General features: G+C 43.0%; 1 long non-coding RNA gene across 1 annotated transcript; it reads right to left on the bottom strand.

Moving 5' to 3' along the window:
• Positions 1 to 4,497: 4,497 nt before the first annotated feature.
• LOC112582117 lies at positions 4,498 to 13,543 on the bottom strand. The gene is made up of 2 exons (XR_003106698.3): positions 12,498 to 13,543; positions 4,498 to 5,290 (listed from the first exon to the last, which is right to left on the bottom strand). It is a non-coding gene; the product is annotated as an uncharacterized LOC112582117 (long non-coding RNA).
• Between the last annotated feature and the right edge of the window lie 2,019 nt (positions 13,544 to 15,562).

Consider the following 15,562-nt stretch of genomic DNA (forward strand, 5'->3'; position numbering starts at 1 on the left):
CCAAAATTTGAAAAGATTGATACTATCCAGTGTTGATAAAGGTGGGGAGAAAAATGTTCTCAGAAGCTCTTAAGAGAGTGTCTTAGTACAGCCTTCTCTGCAGGGCAGTTTGCCTAGAACCCTTCAGAGTTTCAACTGTGCATTCCCTTTGAGCCAGCAATCCTTCCTGAGGCGATTTCTCCTACGGAAATACTTGCAGTGTTCAAAGATGGATGCAAAGAGAATCTAAGGGACTATGAGTAGGAAATTATCCTATGAGTGAGCATGTTCTTCAACAAGGGCAAGTTAAAGGCACTAATTCAAGAGAATTATTTCTTTAGCAACAACAACAAAACAACCCAATTGAAAAATGGTTGTGCTGTGTGCTTACTTGGTCGTGTCTTACTTGTTGTGACCCCATGGACTGCAGCCCACCAGGATCCTCGGTCCATGGGGATTCTCCAGGCAAGAATATTGGAGTATGTTGCCATGCTCTCCTCCAGGGGATCTTCCCGACCCAGGGATCGAACCCAGGTCTTCCGCACTGCAGGCAGATTCTTTACCGACTGACCCATTAGGAGACTGAAATACACATTTGTTCAAAGGAGAGAAATAGGTGGCCAATAGGTACACGAAAAGGTGCTCAATACCGCTATTTATTAAAGAAATGCAAATCATCACATCTACAATAAGGTACCAGTTGCAGTACCTCACACCAGGCAGAGTGGCTATCATTAAAAAAAAATCTACAAATAACAAATGCTGGGAAGAGTGTAGAGAAAAGGGAACCCTCCTACAGTGGGAATGTAAGTTGGTGCAGTCACTTTGGAAAACAGGATTAACAGTTTCTCAGGAAAAAAACTAAAACTAGAACTACTTTATGATCTTGCAGTCCCACTCCTGGGCACAGACCCAGAGCAAACCATAATGTGAAAAGATACATGCCCCCCGAGGTTCATAGCAGCACTATTCCCAATAGCCAAGACACGGAAGTAGCCTAAATGTCCACCAGCAAATGGATGGATGAAGAAGATGCGGTATGTATATCACAATGGAATACTACTGAGCCAAGAAAAAGAATGAAACCATGCCCTTTGTATCCACATGGATGGACCCGGATATTATCACACTAAATGCAGGAAGTCAGAAAGAGAAAGATATCACATGATTACCACTTATATGTGGAATCTACAGTATGACACAAACGAACTTATCAATGATACAGAAACAGACTCATGGGGAACAGGCTGGTGGTTGCCAGGGGGAGTGGGGAGAGGATGGATGAATTGGGAATTTGGAGTTAGCATATGTGAACTATTATCTATAGAACAGATAACTAAGAAGGTCCAACTGTATAACACAGAGAACTATAGTCCATATCCTTTGATAAAGTATAGTGGAAAATAATATGGAAAATATATAGATGTATAAGTGAATCATTTTCCTGTACAAGAGAAATTAATGCAACATTGTAAATTAACTATCTTCAATTAAAAAAAAACTTAAAGAATTATTTCTTTGATTTGCTACTGAATGGGGAATATTCTCATAGAAAGTATGAACCAAATCTCTTTTTGTACTTAAAAAAAAAATGATGTACTTTTTGCATCTATATTTTTACTCTCAAAGAAACAATCATATGCCAAACAGATAGTAATGACTATTCTTAATATATGGATATGGGGGATGACTTGAATAATTTTTCCTCTGTTTTTAAATGTGCATACACATTTTTCACTATGTGCCTATACCATTTGCAATGAAAATACCACACACATTTTCAAGTCAGCTTTACTGCCAGAGATGTGAAGGTTCTAAAACACTCAGAATCCATGTTGTAGAAGGCAGCTACCCACTGCAAAATTTGTGGCTTGATAGTTTCAGAGGTCTTCCTGTATGTTTTGTTTTATTCTTAACAAGTCTTCTGGCTCGAGTGAAGGAACTAAACTCACCTGAAACTCACATGTCACGTGTTGACAGGCTCAGAAACTTCTCTTATCTTCCAAATAACCTTGAGGGGGAAATACTTCAGCCCACATGATAACAATTTGGAAGTGGTTTTGCATGCAAAAGGGGAATGTAAAAATACGCGACTTTTTCTCTGCAAAGTTTCAGAAATATAATATTGTTGTGAACATTGTCACAGATTATCTGCTGTTAGAAAAGGTAAAAGGAAACAGGAAGTGTGCAAAATGTGGACCAAGCTTTGCATTAGCAGATTCATCAGGAGCATGAAGATACCACATTTGTGAAAATGCCATCACAATCAAAAGGCATTACCGGTATGCAACTAAGGCTAATTGTTCAGTCGCTCGGTTGTGTCCAACTCCTTGTGACCCCACGGACTGCAGCACACCAGGCTTCCCTGTCCTTCACTATCTCCCAGAGTTTGCTGAAACTCATGTTCATTGAGTTGGTGATGCCATCCAACCATGTGAATGATCTACATGCAGTAATTCAGCACCCTGCCATTGCCTCTGCTTGGTATCATTCTGTATTCAGTTTTCTACATTTTCACAAGCCATAAATACAAGTTTGTCTCTTCCTGTTTTTTCATGCCTGCTCTGCCGTAAACAACCTTCTACAGACTCGTCGACTATTCGGGAAGGACAAGATAATGGGAGCGAAGATAGTAGGTGAGGTGCATTTTTGCTCTATGCTAAACTTTCCATCTGTCTATCTGTATTTATGGCTTGTACAGCACTTGTTTTTATTTCCAACGGAGCAATATGATTCTCCAGTCACGGCTGGTGGTCTTCTGTGAGGGTATTCAGCTACTATTTCTCGAGCTAGGCAGATGGCAATCAAAACGCAACTTCATAATTTTATTTTTCTAGCCACCATCCAAAAATATGAACAGACTCCTGGGGACAGAACTGGCAGTACTTTGAGTTAAAACGGTGCGGACACGTGTTCAGTTTGCATGCGTGAGGGATAATCACAAGCATGTACTAGTCGACAGAACCAAACACTAAGAACAACAATCACATCATCATAATGGTCAACACTCACAGAACTCAATCAGTTCAGTTCAGTTGCTCACTCGTGTCCGACCCTTTGCGACCCCATGGACTGCAGCACTCCAGGCCTCCCTGTCCATCACCAAGTCCCAGAGCTTACTCAAACTCATGTCCATCGAGTCGGTGAGGCCATCCAACGAGCTCATCCTCTGTTGTCCCCTTCTCCTCCCACCTTCAATCTTTCCCAGCATCAGGGTCTCTTCCAATTAGTCAGCTCTTTGCATCAGGTGGCCAGAGTATTGGAGTTTCAGCTTCAGCTTCAGCATTAGTCTTTCCAATGAACACCCAGGACTGATCTCCTTTAGGATGGACTGGTTGGAGCTCTTGCAGGCCAAGGGACTCTCAAGAGTCTTCTCCAACACCACAGTTCAAAATCATCCATTCTTTGACACTCAGAGCTTTTTTTATGGTCCAACTCTCACATCCATACATGACTACTGGAAAAACCACAGCTTTGACCAAATGGACCTTTGTTGACTAGACGGACCTGCATCAGAGGGCAGAGAGAACTCAATACCCAGGACTAAATGGCAGATGGACAAGAGCGGTAGGAATTTCAAAGAGCTGCACTGACCTAGACTCTCTCATGGGACTGGACGTGACTAAGGTGCCCTCAGGACCAACAACGGCAGAGAAGGCGACTCTGGCCTGTGTAATGAATGCACGTGGTTCTAAATGAAGCTTATAATGAACTGTATTATAAGAAGAAGCTGAGGTGTCCAGATCAAGGGACAGCTTGGGAGAAAAGCTAGGGTTACCAGGAAATGAAACTGACCAACTGTCGGAAGCAGTGATTGGGATGCTTCACTTGTGTCAAGGACGGCAGAGCACTGTAAAAGCAGGACATCTCTTGTTGAGTAATCAACTTGGGAAAAATCATCTGGGAAGGTGCAAACAATCCTCATGACCTAGATCAGGAATAAATACTGGTTGGTGAACCAAATCCTTCAGCTGTGGGCAGCTAGAGAATATGCCTCATCTTTATGGTGTGTAGGACCATTGGAACACTGGACATATATACAGTAGGTAAAATGGATGAAACCAAAGACAGCCTTAAAAAGGAGGAAGACGGGGGATTTCCCAGGTGGTCCGGTGGCCGACACTCTGTGCTCCCAATGCAAGGGGTCCGGGGTTCGATCCCTGGTCAGGGAAATAGGCCCTACATGTTGCAACCAAGAGTTCACATGTCCCAATTAACCCCTGGCACAGCCCAATACATAAATGAACATAAATATTATTTTAAAAATGAGAAAGAGGGAAAAGCCTCCCTGGTAGCGCAGTTGGTAAAGAATCTGCCGCTCATGCAGGAGACCTGGGTTCGATCCCTGGGTTGGGAAGATCCCCTGGAGGAGGGCATGGCAACCCACTCCAGTATTCTTGCCTGGAGAATCTAATGGACAGAGGAGCCTGGCGGGCTACAGTCCATGGGGTCGCAAAGAGTCAGACATGACTGAGAGACTAAGCACAGCACACAAGAGGGAGAAAAGAATACAGACAGTAGAGAAACACTATTAAATTTATTAGCACTTTTGACCTGATTGAACCAATCCAATTTTCAATAAGTTTAATATGTGTGTATTGTGCTCCATACGGTGCTTAAAAGCATTTAAGAGAATCAGATATGTCAGACTGATTTGAATTAAACAGAAAATTCATTAGGTGTGTAATCAATGTTGAAATGCCTATAAAAATTGAATTAGTTTAATTAATAAGCTTTTGCTCTATTGATTATATCAATGAAATATGGCTACTCAGAAGAATGCTATACAAGTGAAATAGGTATCAAAGTAGAAACAGTGGTATTTTTCATGTACATAACTGGTTTTTATATTAGGGAATCTATCAAAATGAAAAAGGACAGATGCATCAATATCCCACATTATCTTTAGCTAGTAGAAATGGGCAGGATTAAAATTAAATTCTAGAAACGCATGGTGGTAAAGGATACAGTGTTCTCTTGAATATAGCAAATACGATCCGGAAAATACAGAGGATGTCATCAGTAACTGAGAATATGGGATCTAAACATATTGAAACTAGGTAATAGGAGCTAACAAGGTCACTCCGTGAAAGTATTTGTTGGTTATTAATAGAATTAAGTCTTGATGGAGATTGGAGAAGGGCATGGCAACCCACTCCAGTATTGCCTGGAGAATCCCACAGAGAGCAGAGCCTGGTGGACTATAGTCCACAGCACCACAAAGAGTTGGACACAGCCGAGGAACTTGAGCACCAAACACTTAATGGAGATATTCACCATCCAAAGGAAAGTAGGTGGTATAATTCAGCAACTGAAAGAATAATGTGAAAAAAATAAAAAGATGAAGCACAATAAGTAAAATTAAAACCTATATACGCTTCCCTTATTGCTCAGTTGGTAAAGAATATGTCTGCAATGCAGGAGACCCAGGTTCAATTCCTGGGTCAGGAAGATCCCCTGGAGAAGGGATAGGCTACCCACTCCAGGATTCTTGGGCTTCCCTGGTGGCTCAGCTGGTAAAGAATCTGCCTGCAATGGGAGAGACCTGGGCTCAATCCCTGGGTTGGGAAGATCCCCTGGAGAAGGGAAAGGCTACCCACTCCAGTAGTCTGGCCTGGAGAATCCCACAGACTCTATAGTCCTTGGGGTCACAAAGAGTTGGACAGGATTGAGTGACTTTCACTTTCTTTCATGTTTAACCCTACATCTGGATGGGAGGCGGGAGCCACTTGAAAGAGAAAAACTAGACTGAGCTGTGGTACATATACACAGTGGAATATTTCTCAGCCATTAAAAAGAATGCATTTGAATCAGTTCTAATGAGGTGGATGAAACTGGAGCCTATTATACAGAGTGAAGTAAGTCAGAAAGAAAAACACAAATACAGTATACTAACGTATATATATGGAATTTACGAAGATGGTTAACAATGACCCTATATGAGAGACAGCAAAAGAGACACAGATGTAAAGAACAGACTTGTGGACTTTGTGGGACAAGGTGAGGGTGGGATGATCTGAGAGAATAGCATTGAAACATGTATATTATATGTGAAACAGATCGCCAGTCCAGGTTCGATGCATGAGACAGGGTGCTCGGGGCCGGTACACTGGGATGACCCAGAGGGATGGGATGGAGAGGGAGGTGGGAGGGGGGTTCAGGATGGGGGACATATGTACACCCGTGGTGGATTCATGTCTAAAATGTATGGCAAAAACCACTACTATATTGTAAAGTAATTAGCCACCAATTAAAATAAATTAATTAAAAAAATAACATATCCCCCCAAAAAAATACATAACTGAGGGTTTCAAAGTGATGGTGGGAATAAAACAAGTTTGAAGGTGCCTCAGAGCCCAGCATGTGGAGGCACTCAGTAGGTGGTTCCATCCATGGGCCTAGGAGTCAGACAATGGGATGTCTGGACCAGAGGTAGAGCTTGGCGGTCATCAGCCAACTGACTCCGGTGGTAGATGCTCTTGTCTGACTGGGAAGAATGAGTGAGAAAGCGTAAGTGTTGGCAACATGATCTGAGATGCCCCAATGTTCTAGAGGGAGGGGGCATATGTATACCTATGGCCGATTCATGTTGATGTATGCCAGGAACCAACACAATATTATTGGAAAGCGATTATCCTCCAGTTAAAAATAATATTAAAAAAAAAAAGCTTCCTAGGTGGCATGAGTGGGAAAGAACCTGCCTGACAGTGCAGGAGAAACAAGAGATACAGGTTCGATTCTTGGGTCAAGAAGATGCCCTGGAGAAGGGAATGACAGCGCACTCCAGTACTCTTGCCTGGAGAATCCCATGGATAGAGGAGCCTGGTGGGCTACAGTCCATGGAGTCAGAAAGAGTCAGATGTGACTTAGCGACTTAGCATGCAGGTAAGCTCTTTGCTCACGAACAAAGACAAGAGGTAAATAAAATGATTAAGGAAGGGCGGATCTTATCCAGTCTGCAAAAAGAAAGCTGGGACACGACTGAAGCGACTTGGATGCACATGGCGGAAACCAATACAAATTGTAAAAATTTCTTTTTAATTAATTTATTTATTTTAATTGGAGGCTAATTACTTTACAATATTGTAGTGGTTTTTTGGCATACATTGACATGAATCAGCCGTGGGTGTACATGTGTAAATATATATATATTATAAAAAGACTTCCATGCTGGTCCAGTGGCCAAGACTTGGAGATTCCAATGCAGGGGGCCCCACCTGGATCCCTGGTCAGATAAGTAGATCCCACATGCAGAAACTGAAAAGATCCTGCATGCTGCAATGAAGATCAAAGATCCTGTGCAACATAACTAAGACCCAACACAGCCAAAGAAACAATCAAAAATAAGTATTAAATATATAACACATAAGATGCTTCACAGAGAAGTCTTATGTGATTCTTTCATTGGCAGTAGACAGAGAAATAGTGTCGTTACTAATCATTCAAGAAGGCTAAGCACTGAAGACTTGATGCTGAAGACTCTCGAGAGTCCCTGAGACTGCAAGATCAAACCAGTCCATGTGAAAGGAAATCAACCCTGAATATTCACTGGAAGCGCTGATTCTGAAGCTCCAATACGTTGAGTTTCAAAGAGCGGACTCACTGGAAAAGACCCTGATGCTGGGAAAGATTGAAGACAGGAGCAGAACGGAGCAACAGAGGATGAGAGGGTTGGATGGCATTACCGACTCAGTGGACAAGAGTTTGAACAAACTCTGGGAGATAGTGGCGGACAGAGGAACCTGGCGTGCTGCAGTCCATGGGGTCGCAAGAGCTGGACACGACTTAGTGACTGAACAACAACAACAAAGGAAGTTACTGCAGAAACATCCATGAACAGACCTTTTCCTCAACTGATAATGGAATTGGGATATTTATTTTCGATTAACGTCAAAGGGAAAGCTGTTTTCTCTAATGAGTTTAGAAACGGGATCACCAGCACTCCAGTTCTGTGTACAGGATGTTCTATGGAATTTCGCCTCAGAAAGAAAGTATCCTGTGGTTCTGGGAGCTCCATGTTTCTCTCGCAGGCCCTCGCCTCATTTCTTTTTTAACGTATCATTCCACCCGGCCACATCCCGGGCAGCTCTGAGACCACAGCACCTCCATGCCACAACCTTCCACTCTCCTGTTTCTACTTCCTCACCATCAGAGTCCGTATTCTCTTCACAGGTCTCATTGTAAGCTCTTTAATTGTGGTACAAAGCAGTTTATTGGTTTCACAAATAGTCGAAATAAAGCATCTCAGCTAGCCTTGTTCCTTGGACGGAAAGCTATGACAAACCTAGATAGCATACTAAAAAGCAGGAACATCACTCTGCCGACAAAGGTCTTAGAGTCAAAGCTATGGTTTTTCCTGTAGTCGTGTACGGATATGAGAGTTGGATCATTAAGAAGGCTGAGCACCAAACAACAGATGCTTTCCAATTGTGGTGCTGGAGAAGACTCTTGAGAGTCCTTTGGACTGCAAGGAGATCAAACTAATCAATCCTAAAGGAAATCAACCCTGAATATTCATTGGAAGGACTGATGCTGAAGCTGAAGCTCCAGTAGTTTAGCCAGCTGCTGCTAAGCCCCAACTCACTGGAAAAGACACTGATGGTGAGAAAGACTGAAGGCAAAGAAAAGAAAGGGACAACAGAGCACGAAATGGCTGGATGGCATCACCAAATCAATGGACATGAGCTTGAGCAAACTCCAGGAGATAGTGAGGGACAGGGAAGCCTGGCGTGCTGCAGTCCACAGGGCCGCAAAGAGTCGGACACGACTGAGCGACTGAACAACAGTTAGCCTGGCAGACTCAACATTTTTTTTATATAGCTGCTTGAGTCATAGATGTTTTGTCTGTTATTCTGAAATGGAACCCAACAGCCTGTTCTCTTTTTCTTCTCTACTCGACAATTCCGCTTTTTTCGAGCCCATGCCTGCCTTCATTGAGAGCTCGTTTCTGTAAAGCAGCTGCTTCTCAGGGCTGCCCTGGTGGTCTGGGGGTTAATCCTTCCCCTTCCAATGCTGGAATTGCAGGTTCGATCCCTGGTTGGGAACCTAAGGTCCTGAATGACTCACAGCCAAAAAAACAAAGCATAAAACAGATGCATCATGGTAACAAATTCAATAAAGGCTTTAAAAAAATGGTCCACATCAATAAAATAAAATAAAATTAAATTAAAAAAGGAGCTCCTCCTCAGTCCTGCAGCAGCCTTTGATGCAGCCCGCTCCAACCTTCACCAGAAACCTGCCCCTTAAACAGGCCTTCCTGTCTTTCTCTTCCTTTCCACCATCAATTGCATCCTCCTCATGTTTTCCAAGACGCCAGGCCCTTCTTTCCCACTTGCCTACTGAACCCAACCCCAAAATAATACCCATCAGTACACATCTGGCTTCCAATTCGACTGTCCTCCCTTCATCTCTTTAATATCTTGGAAAAAAATTTGTCTAAAATACAGTAATATGGTCTGTATAGCCTGCCACTTCTTACCCTCACAGAACCATTTCTTTCGCCCATCCCTGTAGAACACACCAATGATGCCGCATTTCTCAATACCCAGCAAATCTGTCCCCACATGGCTCAGTGGTAAAGAATCCACTTGCCAATGCAAGAGACTCAAGAGAGGAGAGTTCGATCCCTGTGGAAGGAAGATCCCCAAAAATGCCATGGACAAGAGGAGCCCGATGGGCTACAGTCCATGGGGCTGCAAAGAGTTTGGACGTGACTGAGCGCCATGAATCCCTTGAGAATGTAGTTCAAAGGCAGACTCCATTCACGACGTTGGGGATGAACCCTGAGATTCTGCATGTCTCACAAGCTGCCAAGTGTTCAGGGAAACCACTCACTGAAACCACTCACTGTAGCCAGCCCACATTCCCATCGTACCTGCAACTACTCACTGTAAGGCCTCAATTAATGAAAGACAGTCGTCCAGAAGGAGAGTCTGGGAACACTGCCCTCAAAAGGCAACTTGGGGAATCTTCAGGAATCCAACTGTAACGGTTTTAGTCGCATCAATAAAAACTTTTGGAAAGCTTCACATTAAAATGTAAATATTCTCATATTACAGTAGAAACGGTACCCAAACAAAAAAAAAAATCAGAAAACAGGCAAAAGACTTGAGTAGACATTTTCCCAAAGAAGACATACAGGTGGCCAATACACACACGAAAAGATGCTTCAACATCACTAATTATGAGAGAAGTACAAACCCAAACTGCAAATCATCATCACCTGGCCAGAATGACCCTCATCAAAAAATCTATAAACAAGAAATGCTGAAGAGAGTGTGGGGAAAAGGGAACTCTCTTACATGCTGGTGGGAATGCAAACTGGTGTAGCCACTATGGAGAACAGCACAGAAGTTCCTTAAAAAACCAGAATGCAGAGCTACCATATGATCCAACGACCCCACTCTTGGGCACACAGCCAGAGAAAAATACGGCTCAAAAAAAGATACAGGCACCCCAATGTACAGGGCTTCCCTGATAGCTCAGTTGGTAAAGTTTCCCCCGAGGAGACCCTGCTTCGATTCTGGGTCGGGAAGATCCCCTGGAGAAGGGAAAGGCTACCCACTCCAGTGTTCTGGCCTGGAGAATTCCATGGTCTGGGTAGTCCATGGGGTCGCAGAGAGTCGGACATGACTGAGCGACTTTCACTTTCCCTTTCCCCAGTGTACAGCAGAATTATTTACAATAGGCAGGACATGGAAGCAACCTAAATATCCATCAACAGGGGAATAGATAAAGAAGATGTGGTACATATATATAATGGAATATTACACAGCCATAAGAAAGAACAAGATAATGCCATTTGTAGTGATGTGGATGGACCTAGAGATGATCATACTGAGGAAGTCAGTCAGCTAGACAATGACAAATATCATATTACATCGCCTATACATAGAAAGGAGATGTATAAATGTACAATGGAATATTACTCAGCCATTCAAAAGAAATCATCTCATTTCTATCAGGGGAGCCACTGACTGAAACGGCCCTCCCTGGCCAGGCACGATAATAACCACTCGTAGGAGTCATCTTACCACAGTAGGTCCTAGTACAGAATGCAGAACTAAGAAAGTACCACCAACTGGACGGATTCGTGAACGATGAAAAGGAGAGAGGAGGCGTCAGGCCATGGGTGCTACTCACCTCCCAGAATTGGGGTGAGTGAAATGAAAGTCGCTCAGTCTGACTCTTTGCGACTCCATGGACTATACAGTCTGTGGAATTCTCCAGGCCAAATACTGGAGTGGGTAGCCTTTCCCTTCTCCAGGGGATCTTCCCAACCCAGGGATTGAACCCAGGTCCCCTGCATTGCAGGCAGATGCTTTACCAGCTGAGCCACCAGGGAAGCCCAAGAATCCTGGAGTGGGTAGCCCATCCCTTCTCCAGGGGATCTTCCTAACCCAGGAATCAAACCAGGGTCTCCTGCATTATAGGCGGATTCTTTACTAACTGAGCTATGAGGGAAGCCCCATGGCTTTGGGGCATAGCCAGCTAAACGATGAATGGGAAAGCCCCTGGATATAACGTCACAGAGACAAATGACGTCACATGTGTCTAAATGGCTACATTGGCATCCAACTTGGCTGAGCAATGCAGGCACCCCCAGGAAGCACCCTGAGTCACAACGACTGGCCGAAGACAGCCAGGAAAGGAATCCCATCACCATTAAACCTAAGACTGTGAGCCACGTGGCACAGCAGTCCTCCTGGGTTCCCGCACCCTCCTGCCCTCCTCCCGGGGGGTCCCCTTGCCAATCAAGTCTCTTGCTTGGTCAGCACAGGTGTCTCCTGGGACAATTCATTTCCAAGTGTTTCACGTGAGCCCCCTCTCAAGCCCTGGAAGGGATCCCCCTTCCTGCAAAAGGGTGACACCCAGTATTGGACCGCAATTCGAAGGGCAAGGACTGTGGGAGGGGAGTTTGGGGAAGAATGGATACATGTGTATGAATGACTGAGACTCTTCACTGTTCAGCTGAAACTATCCCAACATTATGAATCGGCTGAACCCCAATGCAAAATACAAAGGTAAAGAAATGAAAGGACCTAAAGCTTCATTACTCGAAGACAAGCTGGGTTTTCCCCCCACAAGTTGTCACTTGAGCATGAAGACTAGAACCTTGTCTTTGTGTTTTGCTCTCTTGTGACTCTTCAACTTGATGCTATTTGCTTGCTGAGTCCGTCTCTTCAGAACTGGCCCTTGTCTGCAGCCATACCACCCTGAACACGCCCCATCTCGTCTGATCTCAGAAGCTACGCAGGGTCGGGCCTGGTTGGTACCTGGATGAGAGAACCAGCTCTCACTGCCGGTCTGTCTCTGTGACGTCACTTCCAGGGGCTTTCCCATTCGCATATTAACTGGACCTCTCTGCTGAATTCAACACAGAGGACTACTGGTACAATGGAAATGCACAACTCTGGCTTCAGCGGAGGAAGCGATTCTTTCTCACAGCATTACTCCTGTGAAAATCTCGATTTTATTCTTTATAAAAAGCCAGTAATAAAAAATATTTCAGTATTTACCTCTTTCCATACTGTATGAGCCTCAGGGCAAAACCTATGGGTTCCAGCAAAAGCAATTCCAAGACGGAAGTTTATATTAAGAAAAGCTTACCTCAGGAAAAAAGAGAAAAAAAATTATACAATTGATAAACCTTTAGCCAGACTTATAAAGAAAAAAAGGGAAAGGACCCTAATCAATAAAATTAAAAATGAAAATTATTCCTGACACCACAGAAATATAAAGGACCATAAGATACTACTACAAGGAACTGGATGTCAATAAAATGGACACTGAAAAGAAATGGACAAATTCTTAGAAAGGTATAATCTTCCAAGACTGAACTAGGAAGACACAGAAGATATGAACAGATCAATTACAAGAACTGAAACTGAATGTGTAATTTAAAAACTCCCAACAAACAGAAGTCCAGGACCAGATGGCTTCACAGGTGAGTTCTATCAAACATCTATAGAAAAGTTAACAGCTATCCTTGCGAAACTATTCCAGAAAATTGCAGAGGAAAAAATACTTTCATACTCACTCTATGAGGCCACCATCACGTTGATATCAAGATCAGATAAAAATATCACATAGGAAAAAAATTACAGGCCAATATCACTTACAAATAGACGCAAAAGTCCTCAAAAAAAAAAAACCAGCAAACTGAATCCAAGAGTACATTAAAAGGGTCTACCACAAATATCAAGTGGGATTTATCCCAGGGATGCAAGGATTTTTTCAATATTCACCAATCAGCATGATACACATTAACAAACTGAAGAATAAAAACTATATGATCATCGCAATAAAAGCAGAAAAGTCTTTTGATAAAATTCAACATGCATTTATGATAAAATTCTCCAGAAAGTTTATGATAACAGTTCCTCCAGAAAGGAAATCTACCTCAAAATAATAAAAGCCATGTATGATAAACCCATGAAGGAGGCAGAGCACCAAAGAATTGATGCTTTTGAACTGTGTCGCTGGAGAAGACTCTTGAGAGTCCCTCGGACAGCAAGGAAATCCAACCAGTCCATTCTGAAGGAGATCAGCCCTGAATATTCATTGGAAGAACTGATGCTGAAGTTGAAACTCCAATACTTTGGCCACCTGATGTGAAGAGCCAACTCAGTGAAAAAAGCTTTGGTGCTGGGAAAGATAGGGATACCCTGGTGGCTCAGACAGTGAAGAATTTGCCTGCAATGCAGAAGACCTGAGTTTGATCTCTGAGTTTAGGAAGATCCCCTGGAGAAGGAAATGGCAACCCACGCCAGTACTCTTGCCTGGAGAATCCCATGGACAGAGGAGCCTGGTGGGTGGCAGTCCATTGGGGTCGCAAAGAGTCAGGCACAACCGAGCAAGTAACACTTTCACTTTTTCTGGGAAAGAGAGGGCAGCAGGAGAAGTGGGTGATAGAGGATGAGATGGTCAGATGGCATCACTGACTCAACGTACATGAGTTTCAGCAAACTCTGAGAGGTAGTGAAGTGCAGGGAAGCCTGGCGTGCTGTGCTCCATGGAGTCACAGAGAGTTGGACACAACTCAGTGACTGCACAAAAACAGAGAATGCCAAGCCCACAGCTGACATTACACTCAGTGGTGCAAAACTGAAAGCATTTTTCTCTAAAATCAGGAACGAGGTAAGGATGTCCACTGTCACTAACATTACTCAACAGAGTTTTGGGAGTCCTAGCCACAACAATTAGAGGAAAAAATAAATAAAAAAGGACTCCAGATTAGAAAAGCAGAAATAAAACTGTCACTGGTTGCGGATGACACGATACTATACGAAGAAAATCCTGACGCCGCCACCGGAAAACTACTAGAGATCAGCAATGAATTTGATAAAGCTGCAGGATACAAAATTCAAACACAGACATGTGCTCCTTTTCTATACACTAAGAACGAAAAATGAGAAAAAGTAATGAAGGAAACATTCCTATGGACCATATCAAAAAGAATAAAACATCTAGCAATAACCCTACATAAGGAGGCAAAATACATGCACTCTGAAAACTTTAAGGTGCTGATGGAAGAAATCAAACAACACAAACAGATGGAAAGATATATCATGCTCTTGAATTGGAAAAAGCAAATTGGCAAAATCACTATACTACCCACGGCAATGTACAGATTCAATGTAATCTCTATCGAATTACCTATGGCAGTTTTGACAGTACTAGAACAAAAAAATTTTTTTTTAATTTCTATGGAAACACAAAAGATCCCAAATAACCAAAGCAAGCTTGAGAAAGGAGAACAGAGTTGGGGAAACAAGGTCAAAAATATAAGTAAAAAATAAAGTGGCTCTCCCTATAAGAAACAAAGCAAAACATAAAAAATACTTATCCTGTCTTAGCTGTCATTGAGCATGTATTCTGCCAGATGAATGCTACCATCCATTTGCCACACTCTGAAAATAAAAATATGGAGCATGTGGTCAGAGACTGTACAATGTGTGCATTAGACTATACCTGACATGGTGTGTAATCTCATCTCAGAAGGTTAACACGTCATTATTGCATGTGTCCTGAATATTTTTAAGAGGTTGTACATCTTTTTTGCTACAGTGAATGTATTGTTTCACTGCTGACATAAAAGCACTACTACTTTTCAGATATTATTCAAGCATTTCTAATGAATTCTTTAACTTCTTGTAATACTCTTTCAGTTGATTTTCTTGGGTTTTCAGGAATAGAATCATTCGCTGGTTCTTCAACTATTTAGCATATGTGCATAATGCTAGAGACAACTTATAAATGATAATCAGTTCAGTTCATTCGCTCAGCTGTGTGTGACTCTTTGTGACCCCATGGACTGCAGCACGCCAGGCCTCCCTGTCCATCACCAACTCCTGGAGTTTACCCAAACTCATGTCCATTGAGTCGGTGATGCCATCCAACCATCTCATCCTCTGTCATCCCTTCTCCTCCTGCCTTCAATCTTTCCCAGCATCAGGGTCTTTTCCAGTGAGTAGGCTCTTCACATCAGGTGGCCAGAGTTGTAGCTTCAGCATCAGTCCTTCCAATGAATATTCAGGACTGATTTCCTTTAGGATGGACTGGTTGGATCTCCTTGCAGTCC

Source organism: Bubalus bubalis, chromosome X (assembly GCF_019923935.1).
Source record: "Bubalus bubalis isolate 160015118507 breed Murrah chromosome X, NDDB_SH_1, whole genome shotgun sequence".
Taxonomy (NCBI): domain Eukaryota; kingdom Metazoa; phylum Chordata; class Mammalia; order Artiodactyla; family Bovidae; genus Bubalus; species Bubalus bubalis.